This window comes from Arachis hypogaea, chromosome 20 (genome assembly GCF_003086295.3).
Source record: "Arachis hypogaea cultivar Tifrunner chromosome 20, arahy.Tifrunner.gnm2.J5K5, whole genome shotgun sequence".
NCBI classification, from domain to species: Eukaryota; Viridiplantae; Streptophyta; class Magnoliopsida; order Fabales; family Fabaceae; genus Arachis; species Arachis hypogaea.
In genome coordinates, this window is record NC_092055.1 from 50,735,877 (window position 1) to 50,747,868 (window position 11,992).

Consider the following 11,992-nt stretch of genomic DNA (forward strand, 5'->3'; position numbering starts at 1 on the left):
GAGTTGGAGGATGAACGGACACTGGCACAATAGGAATGCCAGCAGGAGCTGAAGAAGAGGTCTCCATAACAATGACTTTAGGCTGTGCTCCCAACGTTGAGGTCTGGCCGACCTGAGGACCCGAAGTATTCAGGTTAAGGGGAGGCTCGTCCTCATCTTCCTTAGGAGCAGGGACAATCTTACTGGTGCACGAATTAGGATTTTGTACAGCTTAACTGGCAAGTGCACCGGGTCATCCAAGTAATACCTTAGGTGAGTGAGGGTCGATCCCACGAGGATTGTCAGACTGAGCAACAATGGCTATCCAATTGAACTTAGTTAGGCAAATAGAAAAAGGTTTTGAAAGTTGCAATTTGCATGAAGCAGTAAATAAGAAAGTAAATAAAGCAAATAAAAAGGTTTGGTGTAAAACAGTGCGAGAAAACAGTTAAGACTTCGGAGATGTTTATCTTTCCGGATTAAAAGTTCTTACCAACTATTTTAACAATGTATGATTCATTCAATGGCAAATGTAAATGTCTAAACCCTAATCTCTTAGTGATTTAGCCTCCGCTAGCCTTCATTAACTGCCACTCTCGTGGTCACTTAATTCCGATTAGAGAGTTAAGTTCAAAAACTAGTTTATGGCCACAAAATCCCTAATTACCCAAAGCTAACAGGATTATATGTCACATATCCCAATTAGTTCATGTAATTAGCAATTTAGGAGGAATTTGTTTTCAAGTTGTTGTTCAAGCGAGATAACTCTCTCGAGAATTACAAAAACTCAAGTAGAATAAGGGTCATACTCTCGTTCCACCCAGATTCATAAGTTTAAGAACAAAAACAATCCTTAGAATTAAATTAAAACTTTAATTAAAATAGAAAAACAATAGTTCTAATCCATAGAAATAAACAAAGCTCCTAACCTTAACCAAAGGGGTTTAGTGGCTCATGACTTACAGAGAAAAATAGGGTTCTGAAAAGTGCGGAAGAGAGTAGACAATGTTCTAATCCCTAAAGGGTGAATCTTTTCCCTTTTATACTAACCTAATTTGATTTAAAACTAAAATGAAATATTCAATTCTAAATCTAAAAGATTTTGTTTGTAAATAAAAATAACTAAAATAAGATCAAAGATAACAATTAAAAGCTAAATCCCACTAAAGATACTCCCTTGGGTGAGTTTGACCCGTATCTGGCATTTTTCTGGTGTTTAATGCTGGTACGGGGAAGTTCTGGCGCTGGTTCTATCCTCTTTAGGTGCTAAATGCCAGTCTCAGCGTTTAGCGCCAGATTTGGCAGTGATTCCAGAAGATAAGTAGAGACTATTATATATCATTGAAAATCTCTAGAAGTTGGCTTTCCAACCTCTTTAAAACCGCATCAATTAGAATTCTGTAGCTCAAGTTATGCTCGTTAGAATGTAAGAAGGTCAGGGTTGACAACATATACTTTCTTCTTTTGTTTTTGCACAAAACTCTGCCAAATTTGCCTGAATTTCTTCTGAAATAATAAAAACACCAAAACAACTCAAAGTAATATCCAAAGAGGATTTTTGCACTAAAATATAATAAAACTTAATAAATTCTAACTAAAAATAACTAGAAAATGAAGGAAAAAATGGTACACCAAACTTAAACTGTTGTTTGTCCTCAAGCAACCAAAACAATATAGGACCAAGAAGAGAAAATGTCTAAGACTCAAGTGTTCATTTAAGCTCAGATATAGTTACTGAGTGGGGCTAATGACACTCTAATTCTGAATAGGTTTGGCATCTCACTATCCTTTGAAGCTCAGAAGCATTAGTATCCTTCAGAACTAGGACTCGAATGATATTATAGATTCTCTTCTTTAGGCTCTAATTGATTCTTGAACATAACTTTTTCTTTCTTTTCACTGGTGCTTTGCACCTTGAGGCTAGTTGTGACTCTAAGTGTTTTGTCTTCAAGCTTAACTTGAAACAAGAACACCACAAGCACTTAACTGGGGAACTCCTTGAGTTTTGATTTTTCTTTCTATTTCTCCCAGGCAGTGGTGCTCAGAGCCTTAGGCATACTTTGTAACAGCAATTGGTCACGACTTTAGGTGTTCAGTCTTAAGGGGTTACTTGTCACTTTCACACCACAAGCATATGGTTAGGGAAAACCACTCTTTTGAGCTTTAGATCAGTTTTGACCCTCCTAACTATTGATGCTAAAAGCCTTGGATCTTTTTCTTTTGATTTTTTCTTTTTTTCTTTCTTTTTGCTATTTGTTTTTCTTTAAGAATCAATGTCTTTCTTATTTCAGAGAATCTATAATACTTCTCTAAGTTCCTGTTCCTCAAGAACCAATATACTCAACTCTAATATCCAATATGCACTGTTTAACTCATACATTCTGAGCTAGAGATAATGCCACCACATCAAAGTAATCAGAACACCTCATAATATATAACTTAAATCTCATGCATTTTACTACTTCTTTTTTTTAATTTTCTTTAAGCTTAGTGAGAAATACATGAGACATCTTTCAAAATAAACATAAAATAACAGAATAAGGAACTAAACTAGAAAGTAAGGAAATCCTACTAGTGATCATGCAAAAGCTAGAATAGAAACAGGAAATAAGCTAAAAATACTGAAAAAATAGAAGATAAGATAAGGCAAGGGATAATGAAACTCAACCACCTCAGTCATGGTGGCTGCTGCTCCCTCCTCAGACTGTGCTCTTCCATGAAGATGGTTCACCTCCCTTTTATGCCATTGATGATAATATAAACCGAAAGCTCACTCTGCAACACCAAACTTGAAAGTTTTCTTGTCCCCAAGCAAAGAAAATTGAAAACGGGAAGGGATATGAAGAGCACACAGATGAGTAAAAAGTAATATAAAAGAAGATAAGAGTGATAGAAGGGGAAGAATAATTTAAATTTAAAACTTATTTGTTTATCCTTGGTGGCGTTAAACGCCCATTTTGCACGTGAAATGCCCCCGGGGGGGGGGAGGGGTAAGTCTTTAGGTTGGAACGCCTATTAGGGGTGTCAAATGCTCCATCCAAAATTCCTTTGCTGGCGTTAAACGCCTAGAAGGCGTTTAGCGCCCCCTATCATGTTTTTTTTAGGGTGTTATGTTCTTCTGTCTGAATCTTTCTGTCCCTATTTGAAGTGCTGTACATGACCACCAACATTAGAAAACCTAAGAGAACTATGAAAATCAATTAGAAATGAAATGAAATGAAATCAAACTGAAATCAAACTGAAACAACTAAAGGATACTTATGGTGGGGTTGCCTCCCAACAAGCGCTTCTTTACCGTCATTAACTTGATGGTTAGTGATAAACCACTATTTTATGATTTATCTTGTGCTCAATTGAGTGGTTTTTATCAAGTCTTTACTCACTTATTCACATAATTTGCATGATTTTACAAATCCTTCCCAATTTTGTGATATATGTGAAAACATGTTTCCTAGGCCTTAAAACTGTTAATTTTAATTATCCTTTATTACCATTCGATGTCGTGATCTGTGTGTTAAGTATTTTCAGGCTTTATAGGGCAGGAATGGCTTAGAGGACAGAAAGGAAACATGCAAAAGTGGAAGGAACGAGAAAAATGAAGTATTTGAGAAACGAGCAGCGACGCGCACACATGGGCGACGCAGACGAGTGCCTAGCGCAGAACACAAGCGATGCGTATGCATGACAAGGAAAACCGCCAAATGACATGCACGCATGACCTACGCACACGCGTGACAGACGCCACGTGAAGAAAGTTACAGAATTCACCCTCAGCGATTTCTGGGCTCCTTTTCGGCCCAAATCCAAGCCCGAAAACACAGAATAGAGGCTGCAGAATGGGGGAATCACATTGAATCATCATCATTCATTATTCACAATTTTAGGTTTTAGATGTAGTTTTCTAGAGAGAGAGGCTCTCTCCTCTCTCTTAGGCTTTAGGATTAAGATTTCTTCGTCTTTTCAATTCCAGGTTCAATGTTCCTTTAATTTAACTTCTTTTCTACTTTTAATTATTCTAGCTTTCTAGTTTATTTATTCCCTTTATTGATTACTTTATGTTGCTATTTGGTTTATGAATTCTCATGTTTAAATTTGACTTTCTATTTAATACAATTTGAGGTATTTCAGATTTATGATTGCTTTCTTCAATTTATATTATTGATGCTTTCAATTTAATTTAGATTTCTCCCCTTTTGGCTTTGGTTGAGTAATTGGTGACACTTGAGTTATCAAACTCCTTGTTGATTGAAAATTGGAATTTGCTGATTGATTTGGATCCCTCTAAAGCTAGTCTTTCCTCAGGAGTTGACTAGGATTTGGGAAATCCCATTGATTAGTCCACTTGACTTTCCTTTATTTAGTAAGGGTTAACTAAGTGGGAGCAATAAATAATTCTCATCATAATTGATAAGGATAACTAGGATGGAATTTCCAGTTCTTATACCTTGCAAGGGTTTTCATGATTATTAATTTACTTTCTTGCCAATTTATTTCCTTGTTCCCTATTTCAAAAACCCAAAAAGATACTTTTCCATAACTAATAATAAATCATACTTCCCTGCAATTCCTTGAGAGATGAGCCGAGGTTTAAATACTTCAGTTATCAATTTTATTGGGTTTGCTTTAGTGACAACCAAACTTTTGTACGAAAGGATTCTCTGTTGGTTTATAAACTATACTTTCAACGAGAATTTATTTGTGAATTACTTTACCGACAGAAAACCCGTTCGTCAAAAATGGCGCCGTTGCCGGGGACTTGCAAACATGTGCCTTATTATTGGTTATTGTAAATATTTACTTTTTCGTTTCTTTGTTAGTGTTTCTAGTTTTAGGAGTTTATTTTCATTAATTTCTATTAGTTTTTATTTCTTTTGCTACTATGAATTCTCACCCCTCTGGCTTTAAGTTTGGTTCCAATGTTGTTGTAAGGAATGGAAGCTATAATGAGAACAGACATCAAGGTTGGAAGAATGAAAGATGGGAGGAGCCACAAGGATTTGATCAACCCTCTTGGCAATAACCCCCACCAATGCGCTATAACCAATAACCATTCTGTGATGCATACCGAGACAATAGTTATGGTGGACCCTTTTGTGACAAACCACCTCTACCAAATTACTATGGTCAAGAGCCATTCCGAGGTGCATACCAAGATGATAGATATGGTGGACCCCCTTGTAGTTACCAACAAGTCCCGCCATATGCTTATGAACCACCTCCTCAGTATAACTTTGAACCACCATACTCACAAGCCACCTACAACCATTCACCTCCTTATGACCCTAACCTTTATCCACCCAATCCACCACCCTATGAGTCATATGAACCCTATATAAAACCACCCCAATTCCAATCCAATTATTCCTAAGAACCACCACTTCCATATGCACCATGTCCATATCCATCGACCCAAGAATCACAGGATCGTCTCAAGGAAACAGTGGATAAATTTCATGCAACCCTTCATCAACTGGAGCAAGCGATAAATCAATTAGCTTCCCGACGTTCGGACACTCAAGGAACCCCATGGCTTTCATGTGGAGAATCTAATAAGGAATGTAGTACGAAGGAGACACTAGAAGCTCCGATGGACAGTAAGGAGCATGACTTTGTACTAGAACAAGTGGAGGAAGCCGGAATTATCGAAGAAGAAGAATTGGTTGAAGACTTAGGAGACGCTGAACATCCATGGGAATCAAGAGTTGTAGAGAATTCCGCCAAGAAATTTGTAACTGATGCTAAGGAGGATAGTGCACAACTCCCAAGGCATGTACCTTATGAAGAACTGGACGGAACAGATCAAGAAGCAAGTTTCCTTGGTAGTGATGATCATAAATCAAACTCTCCTAGTGATGAACTCGCGTCCTCAATTGAACTCCTTGAGCTTGAAGAATCTTCCCCAAGTGAATATGAAGATGATGTGGAGGTAGACTTTTCTCAACCTCCAACTTATGACTTGAGTGACGGGGAAGAAGTTGAAGACATTGATCAAGACGTGGTTGCAGTTGAAGAGGTTTGTAAGGAAATGGAAGAATTCACAGAAGAGTACAAGGGAGTGGAGCTTGCAAGACCATTGAAAACACCTCTCCCAAGGCCATTACCACCCAATACAAACTTCAAGTGGGTAAAATCCTTAGCTTTTATCTATACATTCCCACTTGAATATGGTTTACTTGAAACCGATGACTAGCTTAGAGCTCTTTGTGGCTTTAAGAGTAAGAGGGAGATGGTTCGTGATAGGAGTTGGCGTATAAGGTTCAATAAGGTTCCACGCTTCAAATTGAGGTGCAACGATTGTTATAGAGCTCGATTGAATGAGTTTCAGAAGATGTTTGGGTATCTCAGTGAGAATTCAGATTTCGTACCGCCCGGTTGGAACAATAAAGATCAAGGCGAAGACGGGTACAAAAGTAAGGTTTGGGATCCTGGAATTCATTTTGATAATCAACACTCCTAGAGCCTGATCACCTGCTTTAACTTGCTCGAAGGCTTTACATGCTTAGTTTGGGACCCCAGAGGCCATTGGAATTGCAAACGTTGGTGGAGATTTCTGGATGAGTTCAAGCATAAGCCACCATGACAAGGAGCTCACCAAATGTCCAACTTAAGGACTTTAACTAAAAGTGCTAGGTGGGAGACAACCCACCATGGTATGATCGTTCTTTTTCAATCTTAGTTATATTTTATTTTGTTTATATCTTAGTTTTATTTTATTCTATTTTCTCTAAGTGGCATTCATAACATCTGCATCAGCATCCCCATTTTACATGCTGCATACTGCACAAAAAAATATTTTGCACACCACGCGTGCGCCTAGGCCACGCGTGGGCGTCGATTCCAAATCGGCGTCTCCATCCAACGACCAGAAAGTTGGGCTGGAATCGTGTGGCTGGTGTGCGATAGGCACAAATTGGACCACGCGTGTGCGTCTATGACGCGTACGCGTCACTTTCATTTTAGCACACCACGCGTGGGTGTGAGCGACGCACACGCATCGCATGAAAATTTTTGTCCCCTCAAAGGAAACAGAGAGTTGCGCCAAAACGACGTTGGATTCGTGCGTGTAGCACAATTATGGTCGACGCGTATGTGTGTTTCACGCGTACGCGTCATCTTCATTACTCCCTTCTCATGCGTTTGCGTCAACGACGCGTACGCTCCATTGGATTTTTGCCTCATCCACGCTCTCACGTAATCCATGCGTATGCGTGGATTTGAATTTTTATAACCCCTGTCGCGATAACCCTAGCCCCCTTTGCGTGCTTTTTCTCCCTCTCTTCCTGAACGTTCCATTTTCACTCTCTTTCCCTCCAAACCTCCATAGCCACCACTCACCACCACCAGCCTCTCACCAAAGCAGCCACCGGCAACCCCAGAACGTCGCCGTTCGCGTTTCCCCCCTCACCCTCCTCCTCTTCTTTTCCTTATTCCTCTCCTCTCCAAACCCCATTCCCACCAGACACCACAGCAGCCACCCCCGCGGCCACCACCGACGAAACCATACCTGCCACCGACACCGCCCTCATCCCCCCTCCTTTCTTCTTCTCCTCTTCTCCTTATCTCCCTTCTCAGCCCACCCCGCTTCTAACCATCACCACCGCGCCACCGCCCTGCGTCATCGCAAGGCTCGCCGCCACCACCGCTACTAGGCGGCGCCACTATCTTCCTCCCTTTCCATTTTTCCAACACCCTTCTCTTCTTCCCTGTTCCAGGTTCCCATGCTTCCATGGCTCTGTTTCCTCTCCACTTTAATTAATTTTTGTTTGTTAATTCTAGTTAGTTAATTATTTACTTTAAATGTTAGGCTTAGATAGAAATATATGTTGTTAGGTAACTAGGCTGTGGTTAGAGGATTCTAGGTCTGATAAGTGCTCCGTTCCTGCTGTTTGAATTATCTATTGCTTGGCTGTTGATGTTGCTATTCACTGCTGTTTCATTGCTGTTCGATACTATTTTGCTTCATCGGATCTTAATTGCTTGATACCAATGCTTATATAAATTCATATACATTATCATTCTTCTTGCAATTTGCTTTTTCCTTGTTGATTCAGTAAGCTCAATACATTACATCCATATCTTAACTTATTGCTTGCTTTCTGAATTTGATGAGGCCAGGTTGATTGCATATACCTATTTATTGCTGTTTTGGATTGGCTACATTGCTGGATTCTTCTGGTTTTACATGGTTTTAATGCTTGAAACAGTTACTGCCTTCATAAGAAACCCAAACCGATAACCTGAGTTTACGACCAACATGCTGCTTTGTTTTGCTTTATAATGTCTGAGTCACATGAATTATTTTATTTTTCATGCTGCTAACATATATCAATATTCACATGCTATTTGAAATTGCTGGTTTATTGCATGTTTCTATGCTGCTTTTCTGAAATTTCATTTACTTCCTAAAGTGCACCAATTCAATTTTTCCCATTTTAATTCCACACTTGGATCTTTAAACTCAACCATGATGCTTTGATTGCTAATTTACCTTGACTTTATATTGATTCAATTTTCTGCCCACTGCCATATTACTTGCTAGTTTGATACAACTTGTTCTGCGCCTCATGACAGCTGCTAACTCTGTTTGAAATTGCTGTTGCTTACATTGTTCATTCTGCTATTTGATCTTCTGGGAAACTCCCTTTTACTGCCGAAATACTGCCCAAATTTTTTCTGAAAAGCTGTTTTACTTAACTTTCACTCATGATTTGACTTTGGCACTTTTGACACTGCAACTTACTTGGTTTACACCAAAGCAATTTCATGAGATACTAGGCTAGCATTTCTATTCCATTTGGTTCCCTCCTTCATTACATTGCATTATTGATGATTTTACTTCTCTGTGTGCTTTCTTTACCTGATTTATCATCAATAATCTGTATTATTTCCTTGAATGTGAGTTTCTTATTCTTCAAGCCTGTGCACTTCTGTTAGCTAGGAACTACAGTACCATGCCACAAACTTTAACTTCCCTTTTTAACTCTTGACTTCATTGACTTTCTAACTTCTCTCTTGGCTTTACACTAACTCCTTTCAACCCTTTTCAAGGCATGTTTATTGTTGTTTCCCGACACACAAGCATTCTGCATTTCATTTAATGGTTTTTGGATTGTGATCTCTGATTGAACTCTTTGAATTTTACCTTGCATTCAGTCCAAAATTCTATATCTTTTTGACTCACTTCCTGCTTTGGCTTTTATTCCTATTTTTCACTTCTACTGCTTGAATTGCTTGCTTACTATTTGCCTTCCTATTTTTTCTGCTTTGGTTTAATAAATTATATCTTGGAAACTCTGTTTTTCAAGATGTCTGATCCAAAAGGGAAAGGCAAAGCTAAAGTAGGCACGGGTAAAAGGAAAAGAGGAGAGTCATCTATGGCTCTGTTAGATATACTGCATGATGATTCCTGGCGTGAAAAGAAATTCACTCCACAGGAAAAGGAAGATCAATTAGTACCCGCCTCTGACCTGGTTAAGTTTGCAAACCGCTACTGCGAACTGAAATATCCAGTCTTTGCAAATGCAAGGCACCTATATTTAGAAAAGACTCTCAGAATTCCACTTGCATTATAGCAGTATACACAGATCAAATCAAACAGAGAGGTTGGTTCTTTCTAGAGAGGAACTTGACTGAGGTTAATGCATCTTAGGTCCAGAAATTCTACTGCAACTATTACAAGACGACCCTGGATGCAGTACAGCTGAGAGGAAAACAGATTTTAGTTACTGAGGAGACCATTAAAGATATCCTCCATTTCCAGCCTAAATCAGATGAGCTAGATGGTTATCAAAAGGCTGAGGAGTTCACGAGGTTTATGAGCTTTGATTGGGAGGCAGTGAAGCGCACCATAGCCATTGATCCTGCTGTTCCATGGGTTATGGGTAAGTCAACGGTAAATCTAAAGGGCATCAAGATTATTTATCTTAATGATGAGGCTCGGCTATGGCAACAAATCCTGAGCAACTATGTTATGCCGAGCACTCATGAGACAGAGATACCAGCTGCCATGATAACTCTCATCTGGTGCGTTATGGAAGCCAAGGACCTGTACCTTCCACGGTTTATCCAGCAGTACATGACCAGGGTTCATATCCGAAGCACCCTGCCCTTCCCCTATCTCATTACCCAGATGGGTCGCCGAGCTGAGGTACCCTGGGAGCTTGAGGATGAGAGGCCACCGGCCGCCGACTGCAAGAAGATCATCCCACACGGCAGGAAGTTCGAGGCCCTGGGCCACAGACCATCTTCTCTTACTGCCTCTGCTGACACAGCCACATCTTCTACTGCCCCTTCAGCACCTGCTGCACCACCCACACCCATAGCACCCTCACCCGCTTCCCAGCCCATCTACCACCTAGTGCACCGACTCTTTGAGCGCCTGGATCAGATGGAGCACCGCAACCAGCATCGTTACGAGCGGCCTGAGAGACGCAGTAAGCGACGCTACGAGCATCTGAAGCTGATGATCAGGACAGGACACACTGACATTGGTGCGGAATTTAAAGTCCACAAACTAACCGGTAAGTGCACTGGGTTGTACCAAGTAATACCTCAGGTGAATGAGGATCGATCCTACGAGGATTGATGGATTAAGCAACAGTAGTTAAGTGATTTATTTAGTTAGACAAACAGAAAAGAGCGTTTGGGTCTTAATTGCATTAAACAGTAAATTCAGAAAATTTATGAAGCAAGCAGTAAATAGGTTGTAAAATATGTATGGAGAAATAGTTAAGGCTTTAGAGTTATCTATTTTTCCGGATTGGCTTTTCTTACTAACTATTTTAATTATGCAAGATTTAATTCATGGCAACTATATGTGACTAAACCCTAATTCCTTAGACCTTTTTAGTCTCCTCTAAAATTCATCAACTGCCAATTCCTTGGTCACTTAATTCCAATTAGAGGGTGAAGTTCAATTCTAGTTTATATGCCACAGAAATCCTAATTACCCAAATATAAGAGGATTATATGTCACGTATCCTGTTAAGTTCAGATAATTAGAATTTAGGAGAAATTATTTTCAGGCTGTTGTTCAAGTAAAGAGCTTTTCCAAGTTATACAAGAACTCAATTAGAACAAGGCTCATACTTCTGTTCCACCCAAATTCATAAAATAAAGTATGAAAACAATTCTTGAATATAAATTAGTACATGAATTAAAATAGAAAAATAATAATATCAATCCATACAATAGACAGAGCTCCTAACCTTAACATTGGAGGTTTAGTTGCTCATGGTTCAGAGAGAAAATAAGGATTCAGGTAAAAACTGTAAATTGCGGAATGAGGTAGAAGAGAAGAGAGAAGCCCCAAGGGCTGATTCTTTTTCCTTTTATATCTAATCCTAATTAATGTAAAATATATTTTCTAAAACTAAAATAATATCTTTTCCTAATTGTAAATAAAATAAAACTTGAATCAAAATTAATTTGATTGATCCGTGCAGGGCTTGAGGAGTGTGGGGACCATTGGATTCATTAAGCTCCACGCTAAACTTGGCTTTTTCCAAGTTCAACGTGGAGAAGGCAGCAAGTGCTTTAGCGTGTTCCTTTGAATCCACGCTGAACTTGGCTTTTTCCAAGTTCAGCGTGGGGAAGGCAGCAAGTTCTTCCCTGGAAGTTCTCCAATCCCCGCTGAACTTGGCAGAAACCAAGTTCAACGTGGAAGATGCAGAGGTTGCTGGAGGAGAAATGTGCACTATTATATATCGTTAGAAAGCCTTGGAAGTTAAATTTCTAATGCCGCTGAAATCACGTCAATTGGACCTCTGTAGCTCAAGTTATTCCAGTTTGAGTGCAAGGAGGTCAGGATTGATAGCATCATTCGCTTTCTCCCTTTTCTGCTACAAAACTCTGTCAAATCTCTCCGGATGCTACCTGAAATAAATAGAATTGTGAACAACTCAAAGTAGCATCCATAGTGGCTAAAAGATATTTAAATTTTGATTTAACTTAGCAATTCAAGTGCAAATTCACAAGGAAAAGATAGATAAGATGCTCACGCATCACAACACCA